The sequence below is a fragment of the Heterodontus francisci genome, chromosome 18, assembly GCF_036365525.1.
Source record: "Heterodontus francisci isolate sHetFra1 chromosome 18, sHetFra1.hap1, whole genome shotgun sequence".
Classification (NCBI taxonomy): domain Eukaryota; kingdom Metazoa; phylum Chordata; class Chondrichthyes; order Heterodontiformes; family Heterodontidae; genus Heterodontus; species Heterodontus francisci.
In genome coordinates, this window is record NC_090388.1 from 71,921,385 (window position 1) to 71,938,155 (window position 16,771).

At 42.8% G+C, this 16,771-nt stretch overlaps 2 protein-coding genes across 8 annotated transcripts in view; one reads left to right on the top strand and one right to left on the bottom strand.

Moving 5' to 3' along the window:
* pphln1 (periphilin 1) overlaps window positions 1–9,813 on the bottom strand; it is a 291,915-nt gene extending 282,102 nt beyond the window's left edge. For 3 of the 7 annotated variants that reach the window (XM_068050976.1, XM_068050977.1, XM_068050971.1), the window contains exon 1: window positions 9,544–9,813. The gene's annotated coding sequence lies outside the window, so the exon portion shown is untranslated. The other 4 variants (XM_068050974.1, XM_068050972.1, XM_068050975.1 and 1 more) reach the window with 4 other exon arrangements.
* Window positions 9,812–16,771, top strand: part of zcrb1 (zinc finger CCHC-type and RNA binding motif 1) — a 48,899-nt gene continuing 41,939 nt past the window's right edge. Inside the window, exon 1 of the mRNA XM_068050978.1 lies at window positions 9,812–9,966. The gene's annotated coding sequence lies outside the window, so the exon portion shown is untranslated. The remainder of the gene's footprint in view (window positions 9,967–16,771) is intronic.

The window sequence follows — 16,771 nt, forward strand, 5'->3', positions numbered from 1 at the left end:
CTTATTGCATTCCCTTCATGTGACCTCACCTAAAACCTTACTATAGTGCTACTATCTGTCTCTCCCAATCCTTTGCGCACCTTGTTTCTTTCTAATGCTACATTCTGGTTCCCATCCCCTTACCAAATTAGCTTAAACCTTTCCCAACAGCATTAGCAAACTGCCCCCAAGGACATTGATCCCAGCTCTGAGGTACAACCCATCCAGCCTGCCTAAGTTGTACCTCCCCCAGAACCTGTCCCCGAAATCTAAAGGCCTCCCTCCTGCACCATCTCTCCAGCCACATATCCATCTGCTCTATCCTCTTGTTTTTATACTCACTAGCACTTGGCACTGAAAAGGGGCAGCACAGTGGTTAGCACCGCAGCCTCACAGCTCCAGCAACCTGGGTTCAGTTCTGGGTACTGCCTGTGCGGAGTTTGCAAGTTCTCCATGACCGCGTGGGTTTCCGCCGGGTGCTCCAGTTTCCTCCCACAGCCAAAGACTTGCAGGTTGATAGGTAAATTGGCCATTGTAAATTGCCCCTAGTGTAGGTAGGTGGTAGGAGAATTGTGGGGATGTGGTAGGGAAAATGGGATAATGTAGGATTAGTATAAATGGGTGGTTGTTGGTTGGCACAGACTCGGTGGGCTGAAGAGCCCGTTTCAGTGCTATATGTCTCCATGACTCTAAAATAATCTGGAGATTATTTGAGGTCCAGCTTGCTACTCTCCTTTTTAGCTCCCTAAAATCTGCCTGCAGGACCGCATCCCTCTTTCTACTTATGTCGCTGGCACCGATATGGACCACGACCTCTGGCTGTTCACCTCCCCTCTCAGAGTGCTCTGCAGCTAGTGGCATCCTTCACCCTAGCACCAGAGAGGCAACATTTGGAACATGAGCAGCCGCTGAAACTCATGTCTGTTCCTCTAACTATAGGATCCTCTAGCACTGTTGCTTTGCCAATATTCCTCCTGCTCCCCTGCACAGCTGAGCCACCTGTGGTGCCATGGACTTGCTTCTGGCTGTGCTCCACAGAGGAAACATCACCCTCACCAGTATTCAGAACTAAATACCGATTGGAGAGTGAGATGTGCTCAAGGGGACTCCTGCACTATCTGTCTGGTCTGCTTGACTGTTTGGCAGTCACTCATTCCCTCTCTGCCTGCTCACCCTTAAGCTGCGGGGTGACCACCTCTAGTAAGGTGCTATGCACAAAACTCTCAGTCTCTTGGATGTACCGCAATGACTTGAGCTACCACACAAACTCAAAACCGGAGCTCGAGCTCCACCAGCTGACCACTCTTGCTGCACATGTGGTTATTCAGGACACCAAAGTCCTGGAGTTCCCACATGGAGCAGGATGTGCACCTGACGGTGCCCTGCCCTGCCATACTTCTATTTATTGAACTATTACCTAAATTGATCAGAAATAAAACTTAAGAGTTTAAAAACAAACACAAGATTTAAAACCCGATTAATTATTCCAGTTCCTTAACTTGGATCCTTATCTCAATACTTACCTTCTATGCTAAACTTCTATAGGGTTCTGCTGTTCCTTCCTCTCCGCACTGACTCTGACCTCATTCTAATGTTACTCTTTCAATTTCTGCCTGTGCTCTTTCCAGCCAAGCTCTTTCTGCCTTGCCTTTTAACCTGCTCCACTCGTGTACAGTTCTCATGGCCGCTTTTCCGCCACGGATTTTATCTCATTCCACACTCGCTCCTTCCAGTCTTGGGTCTGCTCTCACCGTGTTTTTTTTAATCCCGCTCCACTCCCACTCAGCTCTTAACCTTCCTGATCCCTTGTCCCAACTGTACCATGCCCAAGCCACATGCTATGGAATTTGCTCGTTAAATGCCTGTACCTTCACCTCTCTTGCCTCCTTGGACCCTCCTTGAAACCAAACTCTTTTACCAAGTTTTTGATGAATATCTCCCTCTTCAGCTCAGCATTCATTTGTTTTTAATTGTACTTCTGTGTTGCGCCTTGGGACATTTTATTATGCTAAAGACATTATATAAATTTAAGTAGCTGATGTTACAAGCGTTAGCAAAGAGGCTTCAATTCTGTCACTTCCTGGCTTTATTATAGTTGTGTATTAGATCACCAGTTCCAATTTTATGCTACTTATTATAGAGGATGTTTATTTTCATATAGAATGGTTACTGCACAGAAGGAAGCCATTCGGCCCATCACATCCATGCCAGCTCTCTGACAGCAACTCAGCGAGTCCCACTCCCCTGCCTTTTCCCACATAACCCTGAAAATCTTTTCTCTTCAACTACTTATCAAATTCCCTTTTGAAAGCCACAATTGAGTCTGCCTCCACCAAACTCTCAAGACAGTGCATTCCAGATCCTAACCACTTGCTGCATAAAAATGTTTTTCCTCATGTCGCCTCTTGCTCTTGTACCAATGGGAACAGTTTCTCCTTATCTACTCTGTCCAGACCCCTCATGATTTTGAACACCTCTATCAAATCTTCTCTCAACCCTTGCTTTTCTAAGGAGAACACCCTCAGCTTCGCCAGTCTATCAATGTAACTGAAGTCCCTCATCCCCAGAACCATTCACATAAATCTTTTCCGCACCCTCTCTAATGCCTTCACATCCTTCCTAAAGTGTGGAGTCCAGAATTGGTGGTAATACTCCAGTTGAGGCTGAACCAGTGTTTTATAAAGGTTCATAACTTCTTTGCTTTTGTACTCTATGCCTCTAATTATAAAGCCCAGGATCCCACATGCCTTATTAATGGCTTTCTCAACCTGTCCTGCCACCTTCAATGATTTGTGCACATAAACCGCCAGGTCCCTCTACTCCTGCACCCCCTTTAGAATTGTACCCTTTATTTTATACTGCCTCTCCTTGTTCTTCCGACCAAAATGTATCACTTCATATTTCTCTGCATTAAATTTCATCTGGCACATGTCCACCCATTCCACCAACTTGTCTATGTCCTCTTGAAGTCTATCACTACCCTCCACATAATTCACAATTCTTCCAAGTTTTGTGTCGTCTGCAAATTTTTAAATTATGCCCTCAACCCCAAGTCGAAGTCATTAAATGTAGATCAAGAAAAGCATTTGTCCTAAGACCAACCCCTGGGGAACCCTAATATATACCATCCTCCAGTCTTAAAAACAACCTTTCACCACTCAACCAACCTCATATCTACGCTGCAACTGACCTTTTTATTTCATGTGTCACCGTAAACTAGTGCATTCTCCATGGCAATGCCTCTACCAACCAGAGTTCACTTGCCAACCAATCAATACTCTTGTTCTCAAGCAGTATAAGCTGTTGTTTTCCCTTACAATGGTTCTTCTTGCGTATTGTCCTGATGAGCACAAGACGAAAAGCTTCAACGACATGTCTCTATTTTCAGCAATACTCAATTATCAAGTATCTGGCCAAAGTATTTTTTTTTGTCACAGACCCCTGCAGAGAGAATTTCTGCATTTTTTTCAGAGTGTATGAGTGTGTGGGGGGGGAATTTAAAAAGGGAATTTTCATATTTCAATCTGTATGTTAATGCGTTGCTTTGTTACTGGCTAAGTCTTGTTTGATAATAAACTGGTTGGTGTATTTTATTCTGGGCTAAAGAGTAGAGTATATGACTGGCCAAATCGGTAACGGGGTAAACATTTAAAAAATATATGTTGTGACCTGCAGAGAAGTGGGACTAGAAAACATAAGATCATAAGAACTAGGAGCAGGAGTAGGCAATTCTGCCCCTTGAGCCTGCCCCGCCATTCAATACGATCATGGCTGATCTCATCTCGGCCTCAGCTCCATTTTCCTGCCCATTCTCCATAACCCTTCAACCCGTCACTAATTAAAAATCTGTCTATCTTCTCCTTAAATTTACTCAATGTCGCAGCATCCACCACACTCTGGGGTAGTGAATTCCACAGACTCACAACCCTTTGAGAGAAGTAATTTCTCCTCATCTCTGTTTTAAATCTGCTATCCCTTATCCTAAAACTATGACCTCTCATTCTAGATTGCCCCACAAGAGGAAATATCCTCTCTACATCTACTTTGTCAATCCCCTTAATTATCTTATATACCTCAATTAGATCTCCTCTCATTCTTCTAAACTCTAGACAGTAAAAGCCTAAACTGCTCAATCTCTTTTCATAAGACAAACCCTTCATCCCTGGAATCAATCTGGTGAACCTCCTCTGAACTGCCTCCAATGCAACTACATCGCTCCTCAAGTAAGGGGACCAAAACTGTACGCAATAATCCAGGTGCAGTCTCACTAATGCCTTGTACAGTTGCAGCAGCACTTCGCTACTTTTATATTCTATTCCTTTCGCAATAAATGCCAAAATTCCATTTGTCTTATCACCTGCTGTACCTGCATACTAGCTTTCTGCGATGCATGCACGAGGACACCCAGATCCCTCTGCACCAAAGCACTCTGAAGTTTCCCTCCAGTTAGATACGAATTTGCCTTTCCATTCTTCCGACCAAAATGGATAACCTCACACTTATGCACATTAAACTCCATCTGCCAAATTTTGGCCCATTCACCTAACCTATCCATATCCATTTGTAAATTTCTTACTTTTTTATTGCAACTTACTATCCCACCTATTTTAGTGTCATCTGCAAATTTGGCTATAGTACCTTCTATCCCTGCATCCAAGTCATTAATACAGATTGTAAATAGTTGGGGCCCAAGGACCGAACCTTGTGGCACCCCACTAGTTACATCTTGCCAACCAGAAAAAGACCCATTTATCCCGACTCTGTTTTCTGTTGGTTAGCCAATCCTCTATCCAAGCTAATAAATTGCCCCAACCCCATGTGATCTTACCTCGTGTATTAACCTTTTGTGCGGCACCTTTCAAATGCCTTCTAGAAGTCCAGATATACAACATCTACAGGACCCCCATTATCCACTTTGCTTGTCACAGCTTCGATGAACTCTAGCAAATTAGTCAAACACGATTTACCCTTCAGAAAACCATGCTGACTCTGATGGATTGCATTTTGACTTTCTAAATGTCCTGTTATTACTTCCTTAATAATGGATTCTAACAACAACAACCGGGTGGCACAGTGGCGCACTGGTTAGCACCGCAGCCTCACAGCTCCAGCGACCCGGGTTCGGTTCTGGGTATTGCCTGTGCGGAGTTTGCAAGTTCTCCCTGTGACCGTGTGGGTTTCCGCCGGGTGCTCCGGTTTCCTCCCACAGCCAAAGACTTGCACGTTGATAGGTAAATTGGCCATTGTAAATTGCCCCTAGTGTAGGTAGGTGGTAGGAGAATTGAGGGAAAGTGGGGATGTGGTAGGGAATGTGGGATTAATGTAGGATTAGTATAAACGGGTGGTTGTTGGTCGGCACAGACTCGGTGGGCCGAAGGGCCTATTTCAGTGCTGTATCTCTCTCTAAAAAATTTCCCAATGACAGATGTTAAACTAACTGGTCTAGTTTCCTACTTTCTGCCTCCCTCTCTTTTTGAATAAGGGTGTTATATTAGCTTTTTTCCAATCCACTGGAACCTTTCCCGCATCCAGGGAATTTTGGATTATAACCAATGGATCCACTATCTCCGCTGCCACTTCCTTTAAGACCCTAGGATGTAGGCCATCAGGCCCTGGGGGCTTGTCTGCCTTCAATCCCAATAGTTTGCTCAGTACTTTTTCCCTACTGATGATGATTTTTCTAAGTTCCTCTCTTTCTATAACCTCTGCATTACCTGTTACTATTGGGATGGTACTCGTGTCCTCCACCGTGAAAACTGAGGCAAAATACTGATTTAGTGTCTCCGCCATTTCTGTGTTCCCCTCTATTAACTCCCCAGTCTCATCCTCCAAGGGACCAGCATTCACTTTAGCTACTCTCTTAGCTTTTATATACTTACAGAAGCTTTTGCTATCCGTTTTCATATTTTGCGCTAGTTTTCTTTCATAATTTACCTTTGTTCTTTTTATTACTTCTTTAGTAACCCTTTGTTGATCTTTAAAAGTTTCCCAATCTTCCAGCCTGCCACTGGCCTTTGCAATATGGTATGCCTTAGTTTTTGTCTTTATGTTATCTTTAACTTCCTTGCTTAGCCATGGATGTTTCTTCCACCTCTTAGAATCTTTCTTCCTCTCTGGAATATATTTTAGTTGGGAGGAATTGAATATCTCTTTAAACATCTGCCACTGCTCATCAATTCTCCTACCTTTTAGTCTTCCTGCCCAGTCCACTAGGGCCAAATCTGTCCTCATGCCTATGTAATTACCTTTGTTTAACTCCAGAACGCTAGTGTGGGATTTTACTTCGGCATTATTGTGATTTCTGTATCATTTTCTGAGAATCATTCAGAAGGAAGTCCTGGGTTATTAGTTAAAGGTCGTTTGGACTAATCGTTTTTCACAAAGCTCTGCTTCAGAGCAAGTAGAGACTGCAAACTTTAGAATAAATAACTAGTTTCTTTGTTGAAATGAAAGTGTTTACCTTGACATGGTTGCTATTTAACTTTAGTGCACTCTTCCCAATTCGGTCGTTACAATACTGATCTAGAAAATTCTCCAGAACACTTTAGAAACTCTTCCCCCTCTTTGTTCTTTACATCATTACTATCCCAGTCTATATCAGGATAATTAAAGTCCCTCATCATTACTCTATCATTTTTGCACCTCTGTATCTTTCCCACTGGTTGGTGGCCTGTAGAATACATCCAGTAGTGTATTCATACCTTTATTGTTTCTTAACTCTAACAAAATAGATTCTGTTCTTGACCTCTCTAGGACATTCTCTCTTGCCAGCATTGTAATATTCTCCTTAATCAATACTGCCATCCCTCCCCCTTTCTTTCTTTCCCTATCCTTCCTGAACACCTTGTATCCAGGAATATTTAGTACCCAGTACTATCCTTTTTTGAACCAAGTCTCCGTTATCACCATGACATCATACTCCCATGTGGCTACCTGCACCTGCAGCTCACTAACGGGCATCCACATACATGCACAGTGAACACAATTTCAGCTTTATTGCATTTCCTCTTACTCTGACCCCACCTAATACTTTACTATTTCTTACTCTAGTGCTATCTGTCTCTCCCAATTATTTGTGCATTTTGTTTTTCCTCTCTTAATTTTACCTCCTGGTTTCCATCTGCCTGCCAAGTTAGTTTAAACCCTCCCCGATAGCAGTATCAAACTGCCCTGTAAAGACATTGGTCCCAGCTCTGTTCAGGTGCAACCCGTCAGCCTCTATAGGACCCATCACCCCAGAACTGATCTCAATGTCCCAGGAACCTAAAGCCCTCTCTCCTGCACGCATTCATCTGCTCTAACCTCTCATTTCTATACCCACTGGAGGATGGCATTGGGGGTAATCCGGAAATTACTACCTTTGAAGTCCTGCTTGCTAGTTTCTTTCCTAGCTCCCTAAAATCCACCTGCAGGAACATCATCCCTCTTTCTACTTATGTCATTGGTACAGGTATGGACCACGATCTCTGACTGCTCACCCTCCCTCCTCAGAGTGCTCTGCAGCTGCTCTGTGACACCCCTGACCCTGGTACCAGGGAGACAGCATAACATCCTTGATTCATGTCTGTGACCACAGAAAAGCCCATCTGTTCCCCATCTCTGGAATCCCCTATCATTATTGCTTTCCCAATATTCCTCTTGTTATTGAACCAGCCTTGGTGCCATGGACTTGGCTCTGGCTACACTCCCCCAGAGGAAGCATCACTCTCACTAGTATTCAGAACTTTTCATCAATGCAAAACAGTGGGAGCAAATCTCACTCAAAATCAAACTTCTTTTTTTTATATAAAGAACAATGAAATTTCAAGTTACAGAAGTTGCCACCTTTATAGATCATTTGATGAATCAGAATCCTAGAAACCGCTCCCCAGGATCAACTGCAAATCTGCAGTCTCACCCTGCTTTTTAGGCATATGCCAAAAGTACTTTTTACAGGGTACGATAACTGTCAAAAGCAAAATACCGTGGATGCTGAAAGTCTGAAACAAAAACAGAAAATGCTGAAAATCTGAAACAAAAACAGAAAGTACTGGAAATACTCAGCAGGTCAAACAGCATCTGCAGAGAAACAGTTAACGTTTCAGGTTATGAAGGCCATGTAGGCCTTTCATCTGCCTACATGACTGTCACATCAACTCAGACACAGTACTTTAATATATTCTTCAAAGGAAATTAAAATACACAATTCTACAAATATCCTTAAAGATAATTTATTCATCAGTCATAGGGTCATAGAAATATGGCAACGTTCTCCCCAAAAGGCTGTGTATACCAGGTCAATTGAAATTTTCAAGATCGAGATTATTTTTTTTGTTTGCCAAGAGTATCAAGGCATATGGAACAAAGGTGGATATGGATAAAGACACGATGGGCCGAAGGGCCTGTTTCTGTGCTGTATAATTGTTGATACAGATCAGACATAATTAAATAGAATGACAGAACAGGATCGACAGGCTGAAAGGCCTATTACTGAATTTCTATGTTGCTTGACAGTAAAATGTAACAAATTTGCTTACTTGACTAGTTGGAGACCGTAAAAACGGTCACGACATGAAGTAGATGCCCTACCATTCCACGAGATTTGTTAAATGAAAGACTGCAGCAAGAGACATACATAAATCTTTAAAATGAAGATATTTTTGTGCTCTGATTTTGAATTTATGCATCAGTAAGGCAACAGATGCAGAAAATTAATAAAAACAAAGCAGAGTTTATAGATTGCCTCGGCGATCCAGATAGACTGGAGATTAGTTCCACGCAGTGTCAAACCAAAGTGATGCAAGTTTCCCTCCTCGTATAACCTTACTGTACAAATGGTCTCTCACATCTTGGCTCTAATACACTCGGGAATCAGATGGAAAGGGGCAAAGAAAAGGAAAGAAGGAGTTGAATTAAATGGGAAAAGGAAGGGAAGCTGGTCCCCTTATCAGTTCTGTGTTGAAGTGCACCCCAAGCCGCTTCACACGGACAGCAAAGTGGTCAGCCTTTGGTTTGGCGCCTTGGCAGAAACAGTGTGCAACACTGTCTCAGTAAGACATCAAAGATGAACATAACGAACCGCGGTCTAAAAAAACACGAACCCAGAGATTGCCTCGCCAGCACTCACCCTCCCGTCGCCATCAGCTTCCCACCACCAGCATTGGCAACAACAACGCCGGGGCCCAGATAACAGCAAAGCGAGTTAGATCACCCGAACTACTTGACCCAACCCCCCGCAATAGAAGAACCTCAGTCCGTCTCTCTACCGCCCCGGCGGACTCGTTCGGATGCTAAAGCCGGCGAACACAACAAGGCGACCCGTTGCTAGGGAGACGAGCACCTTACCTGGAAGGGGGGGAGGGGGCCGTTGCTCGCGCGTGACTAGCCCAGCCTCATTCGAGGCCTTTCAAATGTTTCTCTCTCTAACTGAACCAGCCCCGCGAGACTTCACCCCTCTTTCCCACACACTCAGACTCTGTTTCTCTTAATCATCCGTCTCGCAAAATAAATTACTTACACTCTAACTCACTTCAGCTTTGGTTTAATAATTTAACGTTTGAAGAATAAAGGGTTTCAAACTCTCACCCGGGCTTGATTATGACCAAAGCTGAATAAGTCCCGCCTCCTTCCCCCTTTTTTTTCCTCCGTCCGTCCGCCTGCCTGAAATCAGCGCACGTCAAACATGAAAACAAATTGCCGCCCGCCCTCCGCGGAATGCAGGTTGCTGGTTGAATCTGCGTATCGTACTTCAGACAAGTATCGATGCAAAATTGAAATATAAAGCTTCCTGCGTTTTTTAAGAGAAACCAAGAGCATTTCCCGCCGGCCAAGGTGGTTATCAAGCCAGCTCCAAATCTCGCGCGACATATAGGGGGAGGAGACATGACTAACAGAAACATGGCGGCTGGGTTGCTGGCTGAAGCTGTTGGTAACAGAGATATAGTCATCTAAAATGTGAAGAGAGTGGCATAATTTTGGTGGGGATCTTAAAACGAGAAATAAATCCAGGTAAAGAATCTGTAAGTTTATATTTCCCGGGAGAGTTGTCGCTGATATATCTTTGCACCTAAACTGGTTGGCTTTGTAGGTTATGGATGGGATTGATTTAAAGCACCATTTTTAGTGTTCTCCTCAGTGGAAATAGACTACTTAAAATAATGTGCTCTATCCAAATTGGAACCTTGTATTCAAAGTAAGAAAGTAAGTCAAATTACAGATCTGATTGCCTTAGCAAATGAACCTAAACTGGTGCCCGTTGGTTGCAAAAGACTTGAAGTGGGATGGAAATGTGTTAGATTGGTTTACAAGTAAATGGGTAAAATTATTTGGGATGTATTGTTTGCACCATAAGGCAACTTCCTTTAGTGGAGTGTCAGCCATACAGTACTGCTGTTTGTGTGCTATTGTTTCTGTAGCTGTTGAATATTTTAAGATTAGACACGTGTTTTTGTTGGACTTTTTTTAACTGACATTGCTGTACTGCATTCAGTGCTTGAGCCAAAGTTGCCATCTTTTTGCCAAGTTCACAGCAGCACAGGAATCTTCAGAAGGATATCTGGTAATGGGATTGTGGTTTGAGTTTTGATCTGATTTTACTGAAGATGAAAAATCATTTATGTTGTTAACTAAGGTCTCCATATAAATCAAAAGCCTAAGTGGAAAAAAATAGATGAATAGAGCTGTGTTAGTAGTCATAGTTTTGCTACTAGTGCTGGGAATGACAGGACTTAATAAATTTAGAGCAGTTCCGAAGGGGTGTATGGACACACCAACAACTTGCCATTATCTGGTGGCATTAACATAAAATGTACCAAAGTACTTCACTGAGGTGAAAAATAAGTAAGAATTAAAAGGTAGATTAAGTGTGATGACGAATAGCAAGATCAAAGACCTAAATTTTTAGTTGAAGGAGGGCCGTAGATGGTAATCAGCACAAGGGTTCTTTGCCCATTTATATTACCTGATGCCATGATACTTCATAGAGTCGGGTCTCAATGTTGAGGGCCACTTCCTCCCGGTTGGATACCACTGTTCTGCCACGTCTGTCTCCCTGGCAGGACAGACTGAGGGATGGTGATAAAGGTGTCTGGAACATTGGCTGTAAGGTATGATTTGGTAAGTATATCTATGTCAGGCTGTTGCTTGACTAATCTGTGGGATAGTTCTCCCAATCTTGTCACAAGTCTGCAGATGTTAATGAGGATGACTTTGTATGGCTGACTGGCAGGTTGTGCCTTTGTCTTTGGCACTGCCTAGGTCAATGCTGCCAGTTTTATTCTTCTTTGACTTTCTGTAGCAGTTTGATAAAACAGTGATTTGCTAGGCCATTTCAGAGGCCAATTAAGAATTGACCACATTGCTGTAGGTCTGGAGTCACATGTAGGCCAGACCAGGTAAGGATGGCAGATTTCCTTCTGGGAAGGGCAGTTGGGTTTTTACAATCCGTTTGTTTCATGGTCATCATTACTGAGACTGGCTTTTTATTTTGGATTTATTAACTAATTGAATTCAAATTCCCCAAGCTGCTGTGGTGGGATTTGAGCTCATGTCTTGAGCATTAATCCAGGCGTCTAGGTTACTCATCCAGTAACATTGCCAATATGCTACCATCCCATTAGATATAGACAAACAGAACATCAGGCTTTATTAAAGAGAGATGAGATTGAAGACGGAGGAAGGATATTAGGTACTGAAGTATGGTGTTCACGTGAGCGCATCAGTCTTGTTGATATTTAGATGCTTTACAAACATTTTAATGGAGCTCATGTTCATTTTTGAACATCACACCATTGGTATGAAATACTAGATAGTAATATCTACAAATATTTTGGGACAGTCATGATTGGTTGCTTTTGCCACTCGAGACTTGATTTCTCCTTGCCAGTCTGCATTCATAAATCTTCTAGCCTCCATAAATTTCAATTTGTTTAAAATCCAGTTGATTATGTCATGTCTCACAAATCCTATTACCAACATTGGCTGCATGTTTTCGAGCACACACAATTCGAAACCTGTGTCCCCATTTTCATTTTTTTTTATGGCCTTGTCCTACCCTATGTTTCTGACCTCCACCCTTCCTGTCTTCCTCAAAGCCCTTTGGTGATCTGAATTTTGGGCAATTTCCCCCTCACCATCATGGCTACCCAACCCAAACCCTACCAGACCTGATGACATGTCGGGGTCGGGTCTCTCTTCTGGGTTTGGCATTCGGGGTCGGGCTGGGCTGGACATGGACACAGTGCTGCCATGCTCAGGGAGGGAAGTAATCTTCGTAATTAACTTTATTACGCTATTCGGGTCATGTTGGGCGCAGGAAAAAATCAAAGGACTTGGGCCCGGATCGGGTTCTAGTTGGATGTGATCCGGTCGGGCACGGGTTGGGTTTCAATTTCATACCTGAGCAGGCCTTTACTCACCATTATTAACGAAGCCTTAAGGTACCCTGGCCCTACTTTATTAAATTTCTCTCTTTCTTTCACCATCCCTAACCTTTACAAAACCCATCCTTTCAGAAAGTTTTCTGATCCTCATACCATAAAGTCTGTTACTTTATTTCTTTGTCTTTTTTTTCTGCCCCACATGTAAATAAATCACCATTAGACATTTCTACATTGAAAGCACTATGAATTCTGTTGCTTGTGATTGGTCCAGTTGATTTGTTGCTAAATATATAAACAAGTGCTACTAAACTATGCAGAGTTGGAAGGTTTATGGAATCATATATTGTTTATAGCAAAGAAGGAGGACATTCGGCCCATCATGTCCATGCTGGGATTCTGCAAGCAACTCAGCTGGACCCTTTCTCCATAGCCCTAAAAATTATTTTTTCTTCAGGTGCTTATCCCATGCCTTTTGAAAGCCACGATTGAATCTGCCTCCATGACACACTCAGGCAATGCATTCCAGATCCTAACCGCTCGCTGTGTTAAGTTTTCTTTTGCCATTCACCTTAAATCACTGTCCTCTGGTTCTCTACCCTTCTGTCAATGGGAAAAATTTCTCCAAACTACTCTGTCTACACTCCTCATGATTTTGAACACCTCCATCAAATCTCCTCTCAACCCTCGCTCCTCCAAGGAGAACAACCCCAACTCTTCATTCCATCCATGCAACTGAACTCCCTCAAGTCTGGAAGCATTCCTGCAAATTTTTTCTCCATCTTCTCCAAAGCCCCAACATCCCTCCCAAAATGCAGTGCCCAGAACCAGACACAACACTTAATTCGAGGCCAAACCAGAGCTTCACAAAGGTTCACCACATCTTCCTTGCTCCTGCACTCTGTGCCTCCACCCAGAAAGCCCAGCAGCCCGCATGCACTCCCTTCCCACAACCACTTCCCTAACCAGCGCTGCCACTCTCCGTCACCCATGCACATACGTCCTGAAGCCCCTCTGCTCCTGCACCCTCTCTAGAATTGTGCCCTATAAACCAACCCCAGCCACTGATGGTGATCTCCTCCTGTATGATATAAACTAGTTCCAGAAAGATTAAACTCAGCCCATTACTTGGATTGGACTTGTCTCCATTCCTGTGCTCAGTAGATTGCTGCACTGGATGGGAGGGGAAACATTTTGGGACTCCCGATTCTCCACCAATTCCCATTCCCCTCTTTTCTGGTGGATAATGGAGGTGCCAGTGTGTGTAATGTACAAGTCAGGAAGAATTGTCTGCAATGATTAATCAGCACTTTCTAATTGGAGATGTTAATCAGTGAAACCTTTCAGACACTGATTGTAGATTTTGTACCAAAGATCAATTTCAAATTGAAGTAAAAGCTCATAATTTCATTGTTAATTCATTTCTGATGGGAATCCCTGAATTAAGAGGAAAGGTCACAGAGTACTTTTTAAAAAGGGACACTGCAGCCCTGAAAATCAGCTATATATTCAGAATATTAAACTCCAACCCAGTTGTAGGGGTTGTTAACATCAACAGAAACAAACCAAAAATTGTCAGACTGTCAATCCTGGATGTGATTAACAGCAGAATCCAACCCCGGCAGTCACTTCTAAACTTGCAAGTGTTGCTTCTGAGTGAATCACTTTACACACATGGAGCAGGTGAAACCAACCAGTGTAAACTCGCTGGTGTGTAATGAGGTTGGATGAACATCTGAACATCTTTCCACAGTTAAGTGCAGCTGAATGGCTTCTCATCAGTGTTCCGTCGCTGGTGTGACTGGAGGCAGAATGGCTCAGTGAATCACTTCCCACACATACAGTAGGTGAACGGTCTCTCCCCACTGTGACTGTGCTGATGATTTTCCAGCTGGGATGGGTAATTGAATCCCTTCCCACAGTTCCTACATTTCCACGTATTCTCCATGGTTTGGATGTCCTTGCCTTTCCAGGTTGGACGATCAGCTGATGCCTTGTCCATGCACAGAACATCTGTACGGTTTCTCCCACTCTGAATGATGCTATGTTTTTTTCCAGGCTGTGTAAGTGTTTAAAGCTCTTTTCACAGTCAGTGTGCACTGGAACCCTCTCACTATGGTCGGTATCTGTGTCTTAGTCATAGAGTGATACAGCATCGAAACAGGCCCTTCGGCCCACCGAGTCCGAGCCGACCATCAACCACCCATTTATACTAATCCTACATTAATCCCATTTTTCCCCTCACATCCCCACCTTCCCTCAATTCTCCTACCACCTACCTACACTAGGGGCAATTTTTACAATGGCCAATTTACCCATCCACCCGCAAGTCTGGCATGTGGGAGGAAACCGGAGCACCCGGAGGAAACCCATGTGGTCACAGGGAGAACTTGCAAGCTCCACACAGGCAGTACCCAGAACTGAACCCGGGTCGCTGGAGCGGTGAGGCTGCAGTGCTAACCACTGCGCCACTGTGCCGTCCCCATATGCAATAGCAACTCAAATGACAATCTATTTTCGCCAATCTGCAGGGAATTGGCACCACATCTGCTCACTGCTATCCAGAAAAGGGAAATTAAAAAAAAAAAAAATCAATCTCCCCCCTAACACTCGTTTGGGCTGCCATTTCACACTTGAATGTGCATTATTATAATGTATTTTTTTGAAATTAGAGCAGAGTACTGAATCCATTCTTCCCATGCTTTTCTCCCCTTAAACATACAGACCATAACTGTAAAATATGCATCAAAATTTACTTGCTGCCAAATGATGCTACAAATGCATTTAACATGTTTCTGGTCTTCCAATTTAGTGCTATGGGCATTAGGTATCACTGCCAAATTGCCATGTGCAAGTCAAGAAAGTGTCAGCAGTCTAGTTCACAGGATGCCATTTCTGAGTTGCAATTGGCCAAACAGCAGCGATGGAGAAGAAAATCATCCAAGTCTAATCATGCACACTTTCCAGTGGGATCATAGGACGGAGATCAGGGATGGGAAACCAAGAGATATTTTCCCCCTTCCCCTGCCAGGGATACAGAATGTAGCACTCTCATTGCTGTCCTAATTACAATATATATTTCAAACTCCATTAACACATGGCTCAAAGTGGATGAGAAGTATTATGGTATATGACCAATAGCTATCCCTCAACCAACATCACAAAAAAAATTTTGTTCATTATCACATTGCTGTTCGCGAGACTTTGCTGTGTACAAACTGGCTAGCTTGTTTCCTACATTATGACAGTGACTACACTTCACTGGCTGTAAAGTGCTTTGGGACGGCTTGAGGTCATGAAAGGCACTAAATAAATGCAAGTCTTTCTTTTAGAATATTGATTCCATCCGAGAATAATGTTGACCTGTACTTCATATGAATAATTTCATCAACTACACAAATATGGCACTAGAAACAGGAAGCAATTCTTATATTCAATAGCTTCTCCATCAAGTTTTACTTACTGATTATGTTTCAGAAATGCACAGTCACATTTTTGGTCATCTCAAAAAAAGTGCATTGCTTTTTAATGCCAAACATAGAAACTGGAAAGAGCAAGAATTCATTTCCTGGAAAGGTACTAAATGCTACTGTGCATATTTAAGTGCTAATTTACATGTTTTGTTATGATAACTGAAATCTTTTCCAACAGACAAACATTTCCCCTTCCACATTCAAAGTGTGATGATATTGAGGTCCTGATGAATTGAGTGACTCTGTCAGATCTTGATGTGTTGTTTGGTTTGAGTTTGCTGTCTGCAAATTTTCCCCTTCTAATATCCTGTAAAAGGAGTTTCCATAACTCATCAATGTTTGATCCAGGATAGAAATTCAGAACAGAATCCAACAATTTGCCTTTGTTTCCTTGAGGAAAGAAGTGGGAAAAACATCAGACTCTTTGTTCTCATCTGTTTGATCTTGCATGACCCCTGTTAGAAAATATTTGTTTGTGGACATGAAGATTAGTTCACGTTAAGTAGTGAAATCCTCTCTTCCCATGATACTTCAAATGCTTCAGTATGTAAACAGTCAGATAAATGACTTAAAACATATAAGTGGATTTAAAAACCTAAGAAATAGTTGGTGAGAATTAGCAGACAATTAAAGCAGAATTTTGCAAAAATCATGGTGCTTTGCCAAGGTGCCCGTGAATGTGTTCCTCAGGGTGAGGTGGGGAAAAGAGAGAATAAAATGCACTGATGGAATGTCTGTATGTGAGACAGTTGTCAGGGGTTTCATTTTTGTGGTAAGGTTTGCTCAGTTTATTTAGATGTTTGTAATCAGCTATTCATAATATGGGTGCCACAAAGATCATTATTTTTTCTGCTATTGACTATTTGTCACTTCCTTTCTGTTCTTGATAGACATAGTTCTGCTATATTGGATGTAGCCTTCCATATGGTCTTTTACCAGCGAGGAACCACTAGCTTCATATAT